The sequence below is a fragment of the Rutidosis leptorrhynchoides genome, chromosome 10, assembly GCF_046630445.1.
Source record: "Rutidosis leptorrhynchoides isolate AG116_Rl617_1_P2 chromosome 10, CSIRO_AGI_Rlap_v1, whole genome shotgun sequence".
Taxonomy (NCBI): domain Eukaryota; kingdom Viridiplantae; phylum Streptophyta; class Magnoliopsida; order Asterales; family Asteraceae; genus Rutidosis; species Rutidosis leptorrhynchoides.
In genome coordinates this window covers 235,864,802-235,871,844 of record NC_092342.1, presented here as the reverse complement: position 1 = coordinate 235,871,844, position 7,043 = coordinate 235,864,802, and the positions used below count along the sequence as shown (strand labels likewise).

General features: G+C 31.3%; 1 non-coding gene across 1 annotated transcript; it reads right to left on the bottom strand.

Annotated features, from left to right (window-relative positions):
* Positions 1–6,505: 6,505 nt before the first annotated feature.
* LOC139874089 (small nucleolar RNA R71) lies at positions 6,506–6,612 on the bottom strand. The gene has a single exon (XR_011767793.1). It is a non-coding gene; the product is annotated as a small nucleolar RNA R71 (small nucleolar RNA).
* Between the last annotated feature and the right edge of the window lie 431 nt (positions 6,613–7,043).

Below are 7,043 nucleotides of genomic sequence, written 5' to 3'. Positions count from 1 at the left end.
ATAAATAGTGTAAGTATGTAAACAAAAGTTAGAATCCAAAGGTGCTATCACTAGCGTATGTATGTATGTATGCTTGACCCCAAGCAAGAAATCAGAGTGTATGCATGTATGCTTGAATCCAAGCAAGTATGAGTGTACGCGAAAGCATGTATCAAATAGCCATGTATGAACCTGAGAAACATATAGAAAACTGTCAACGAAAAACGTTGGTGAAATCATAGGTGTTTTAGTAAACGTTGTATTTGAACCACAAGATTTAATATAAGTTTATTATCAAAATAATTTGCATTCCAAAGTTGTTGTTTGTATCGCGGGCACCCAATTAACAAACTTAACTGTTTTGTACCCTGTTACGTAGTGTTAGAACATACACTATACTCGAAAATATATTTCATCCGCTAACGGTAGCGAACCGTCCGAATGAGGCTCGTCAAGCCCATGTGATCACATAATATAAGTTCTCGTTTACACCCTGCAAGTGTAACTAATGATAATTGAATTGAGGCTTTTTTTTCAAACCCGTACGTGGAATGTTCGTTTTCGTACTTGTGTTCAAAGTGTAAAAGTATGATACGTATATGTTTCTCATCCCATAGTTTAAAGCATAAAAGTTGTTGAAAGATGGGACTATGATCTAACCTCGAGTGCACGAATATAAAAGTACTTCACAAGGTAAACGTGTGCATGATAGTTGCTTAGCCTTGACCTAAACAAGTAAGTTGTATCAATTAACTGGTTACGACACAAGGTCGGGCGAAATGTGTTCAATTAGTCCTATGACTCGTTACGACTCGATTAGTAAAGCATGTGAATCACGTTGTCAAGTTTCATGCAAGAATCAAGTATAAAATACGTTTAAAACGATTGCATAAGTGTTTGGTTAAGTTTGACTAAAAGTCAAACTTGGTCAAAGTCAAAGTCAACGGGGTCGGGTCGGGTATTCGACAATTTTACCATGATTTAAAAGTATATATAAACATGTTTGCCAAGTTTCATGTTAATCGGAGTTACGAGTAAGCGGGGGAGAAAACGTGAAAAACAAAAAGTAGTTGGGACAGACCCAAATGGCGCGCCGCTCCATATTTGGCGCGCCGCTCCATTTAACTGATCAGCAAGTCTGGCAGTTTTCACTCTGAAGCACGAATCCAACTTCAAATACACATAAATCATAAACTGTAAACATCCAAAACAAGTATCTTATATCGTTGGAAAGGTATTTTGATAAGGAATACAACTAACCACTTTTCATCAAGCAAAAACAACATTTACAATAGCCGAAATCTCGTCAAGTGATCATTAAATGTTCAAAATCATCGTTTCAAGTTTACAAAATGCATTTCTAGATTCGGGAATCCAATTCACACATATGATATGCCGTTTTGAAGGTAATGAAACATACATTACAACTAAACACTTACTAATAACATTTCATGGTATTCGAAACATCAAAAGTTCGTTTTAAGTCTATCAAACCCTAACCAAAATTCACAAAAATCAATAATCATGTTCTTGAAGTTTTCTTACTCAATCTACGCATCAAAACGAAGCTAGTGATACTAGTAACACATTTAAAACATGAACTTTAACAATTTAACAACATTAACTCATCCAAAATCAAAGATTAAGCACACCCATTTAAAATGTTCAAACTAGTTACTTAAGACAATGAATCGAGCAAATAAAACATATATTCATATTATACAAGAGCCATAGACACTAACTAACACCATTTCAAGTCAAAAACACGAATTTAGAGAAATCTAGAGTTTTAGAAATGTTACCCAAACGAGATGAAATTGGTACCAAAATGTAGAGGATGAAGAGAGGATCACGAAAATGTAATTTGTTTTGATGTTTGCTTATTGATTCGGATTTGAATGATGATCTTTGTTGAGAGGATTTGAGAGAAAATAGTGAAAGTGTTAAGAAAATGAAAAAATAAAGTGGTAGATAATGAGTGGTGGTGGTGGGATTGACTAGTTGACCTAGTCAACTAGTTTGATCCCTTGGCAAGTTCGGTCCCTCAAGTTTTAAAGCGGGTGCGGAAATTAACCAAACGAATATTTTAAAAACGCTCGAGTAAACGAGTGATGTTATAATTCATTAACGGGAATATTATGAACGTTAGTCAACGGAAACTACGAATTTAAATAACGAAAGATATTATTTAAAAAAAAAGATAGTGTTAAAAATAAATTTAACGGAAAAATGCGGGATGTTACACTATTGCCTGTATTTAGTCGTACTCACTTAGCTTCGTGCTAATTCCCCTCCATCTCCTCCTTGCAGGTTGTAACTTTGTAGATATCGCTTTTGGGAGAAGATGGGCATGATAATGTTATGTTTGACAGTGTTTAACTCTGATGAAGTCTTTTATCATATGAACTGTGTTCTTTTGTAAACTGAATGTAATTACGTCTTTTCCGTTTAAAACATATACTTTGTTATGTTGTCACGTGACACTGTTAAAGTGTATTTGGTAATTAATAAATAAATGCTTCCGCCACATATAAAAAAATAGCGGTGTCACAAGATGCTTTTATAAATGTTTGACGAGATAGACACAAGCAAAACATTCCTCGAATGAATTATTATGCAGACAGAAGTTCTGTTGATTATTATTGAATTAGTTGGACGTTATAATTGCCACTAATTGATGTGAATATTTTCCCCTGATTATTATAGCTTGGTAACTTAAGAATTAGGAAACGGGTATGGCCCCTAATTCACGCGAATTCTAAAGGTAGCTACCGGGTTTAACACCCTGATAAATGAACATATATTTAGTATCAATATCCTTCCAATATGTAAAGCTTTTAGTTACTATTGTTTTATTTTTATGTAATACTCGTTTAAATAAATAAGTGCGAAGACAAAAGAAGAAAACAACGATTTGAAGACGCAAATGACCAAAAAGCTCAAATGTACAAGATACAATCCAAGTGGTTCCATTTATTGATAAGAAACGTCTAAAAATTATAAAAGTACAAGTCGCGGAACGCAAAGTACAAGATATCTAAGCATACGAAAAGGCGTTCGAAAATCCGGAACTGAGACATGAACCAACTATCAACGTACGACTCAACGAAGCTAAAATTACAAGTCAACTATGCACAAGAATATAATATAATATATATAATTCATAATAATAATAATAATATAATAATAATAATAATAATAATAATATAATATAATATAAATAATAATTCTCCGTATAAATCTAACTTTGAAGAATTCAATCATCCAAATCAATATGGACAACATTCAATCACGGACATCAACAAATTTTCAAACTTGGAATAGTGATTACTTTTGCTATAAATAGACGGAGGAATCAACACCAATGGACACACCTTTTTCAATCTTTCTTTCTCCCTATATGTAATTTATATTTATAATTTTAAGTTTAAGTTAAGATTAATAATAATTGGGTTATTGTAAGAAATGTTTTACGGGTTTTAAAGTCGAAACTCTGTCCGTGTAACGCTACGCGAAAATAATCACTGTAAGCTATGTTCTTCCTTTTTAAATTAATGTCTCGTAACTAAGTTATTATTATTCTTATTTAAGTCGAAGTAATCGTGATGTTTGACTAAATACTAAGACGGGGTTATTGAACTTTGGACCATAATTAAGGTTTGGGCAAAAGACCGATACTTGTGGAAATTGGACTATTGACTATTAATAGATGGGGGGTATTGTCTAATTGAGTGATAACTTATTGGAGTCTGTCGAACCTATCTTCAAATTAATTAATCTAATAATTAATAATGATTATGTTTATCCTATTTAGTGACGTTCATATGGAATCTATTATAATCATTTAATTAATTATTCGGGTTGGGTAATTGATTATATAAACTGATCAAGTGGGTAAATTAATATTCATATCTAATCAAAACACGGGTGGATTACTTAGAGTGATAACTGGTGTAATTGTTGACAGAAGTGATAACTGGTTCACAGTTTAAATCCTTAATTAGTGGGAATATTTGACTTCGGGTATAAGGGTAATTTTACGAGGACACTCGCACTTTATATTTATGACCAGTTGACTATTATGGACAAAACCAGATAGGTATCAAATAAACCAGGACAAAGGACAATTAACCCGGGTAACAATTAATTAAAATCAAACGTCAAACATCATGATTACGGAAGTTTAAATAAGCATAATCATTTTATTTCATATTCTATCGCAATTTTATTTATTGTTATTTTATTTATCGTCATTTATTTATTTTACGTACTTTAATTATTGTCATTTATCTTTACGCTTAAAAATATAAAATCGACAAACCGGTCATTAAACGGTAAATCACCTCAAAGTTACCTATAATTACTATATATTACTAAATCTAGTTTAACTACTTAATTAACTAATTTGACCTAGTAAGACACCCAATAATAGTGTCCACGGATCGACCTCTCGGACTTTACCTTAGCTATATTATTACACGATAGGTATACTTGCCTTTTGTGTTTTAGTTTAATTTAGGTGATTTCCTGTAGTAAATAAATATAAAACTGATAGCCGTTTCATACACACCCTCTAGAACACATCAAGTTTTTGGCGCCGCTGCCGGGGACACTTTTTGTGTCTTCACGGGGTATTTAATTTTTTTTTTAGTTTTTGACTGATTAAAGATATATTAATTAAAATATAATAATTTAATAAATATAATAATATAATAATATTGAAATAAAATATAATAATATAATAATAATTATGAATTAAATTTGAATCGTAAAGTTTTAAAAAGTCGTATTTATTAAATATTTCAGGGGTATATTATGTAACTTATAATTAATAATTTCTATTATGTCGCTTTCATGTGAATAATAAATTAATTAATTTCGTTTCATTTACTATTCAATGAATAGTAAATAAATTAAAAAAACAATTAAAGAGTTTTTGCTTTTCTATTTTTTTAAGTTAAAAAAATTAAAAAAAATAAAATTGAAAAATAAAATTGAAAAATAAAAAAAAAATAAAATAAATAAAATAAAATTTAAAAATAATAATAATAAAAAAATCTCGTTTTTTAAAAAATAAAAATAAAATAAAAATTTTTTAAAAAAATATTTAAAAAAAATATTAAAAAATATTAATACGTAAAAAAATAAAATAAAATAATAATTTAAAAAAAAATTATTAATTTCGTAAAAAATTAAAAAAAAAATTATTTAAAAAAATATATTTTTAAGATTTTGTCTATAAAATTAAAAAAAAAATAATTTAAGTTTTATTACCTTTAGATTTTTAGACTCTAGTCACAACTTTTAGTATTAAGTTTAGTTTTGCCATAGTTATTTTTATACTTTTAGATTTTTAGGCTTTGACGTAAAATCCCTTAAGTGCTTTTTCTTTAGACTAAGATTTAGGTGCCTTAAAATTTTGCGACGCCGTGTTAAAATTTTAGTATCCTTTTAAGTAATTCCCGTTTTTCGTTTAGAATCCCTTTTTAATTTTCGACGCGCTACAATTTTCTTATTTTTCGACCTTTTATTTTTCGACATTTTTCGACGCGCTCTTTTTCTTTCTTATTTCTCGACGCTCTAGTTTTTAGGACATAGATTTTTATTTCAAAATTTCGACGAAAAATTGTTTTAAGTGGTTAAATTGATAGACATCCAAAATTTTCTGGTTCGTAGTAATAGTTGGATTTGTTAGTGGCGAGTTGTGGGCTTCCGATTTAAAGGGTCCTGGCTACCTGCTGCATCTTTTGGCTATTCGAAACGTGGGCAAAATCAGAAAAGTCTATTAATTTGATAACTTATATAATTTTTTTTTTATTTTTATAACTAATAGGATATTCTGTGAATGCACCAAGCAAAATATTCACCACCTGTAACCAGATCAAGACATCTAGCCAATATTATCGTCGTTGATTTTTCTTTAAAATCATCATCTAGTCGAACAAGTACTCCAATTCAAATTTCCGATAATTCATCTTTTGAACCCGATTTCACAATTGAGAATCCGGAGAATATTCAAGGACAATTCAGAGATCCTGAACCACTAATCATTCCTCCGGAACCACAAATTACTCATCCAGAGATTGTCAAGGAAGAAACCATTTCAGAATCCTCTAGTGATTCAGATTCAACAAATTCAAATATGGAAATAACGGAACCTCTAAGTATGGAAGATCGAATGAGAGCCACACGCACTGGCCAAGGTCACGCCATTATTAAGCCAGACATTAATGCGTCAGATTATGAAATCAAAGGACAAATCCTACACATGGTAACTAATCAATGCCAATATAGTGGTACGCCAAAAGAAGATCCAAACGAACATCTTCGAACCTTTAATAGGATCTGTACTCTATTCAAAATCAGAGAAGTTGAGGATGAACAGATCTATCTCATGTTATTTCCCTGGACTTTAAAGGGAGAAGCCAAAGATTGCTTAGAATCGTTACCTGAAGGGGCGATTGACACATGGGATGTCTTAGTTGAAAAATTTCTTAAACAATTCTTTCCGGCATCTAAAGCCGTGAGACTTCAAGGAGAAATTGTTACGTTCATACAAAAGCCAAATGAAACTCTATATGAGGCGTGGACAAGATTCGAAAAGTTGTTGAGAGGATGTCCTCAACACGGTTTAGATACTTATCAAATAGTACAAATATTCTACCAAGGATGCGACATTGCTACACGAAAAGACATCGACATAACAGCTGGTGGTTCCATTATGAAAAAAACCGCAACCGAAGCTCACAAAATCATTGATAACACAGCCTCCCACTCACATGAGTGGCACCAAGAAAAAGATATCTTTCGATCATCTAAAGCGGCTAGAGCCGATTCTAGCCATAACTTTGATTCCGTTTCTGCATAAATAGATGCTTTCGAGAGACGAATGGAAAAGATGAATAAAGATATTCACGCAATACAAATCAGTTGTGAGAAATGCGGTGGACCACACTTAATGAAAGATTGTCACATTGAACAAACCATGGAACAACGAGAGAATGTTTCCTACATGAACCAAAGGCCGGGAAATAATTATCAAAATAATTATCAACCGCCAAGGC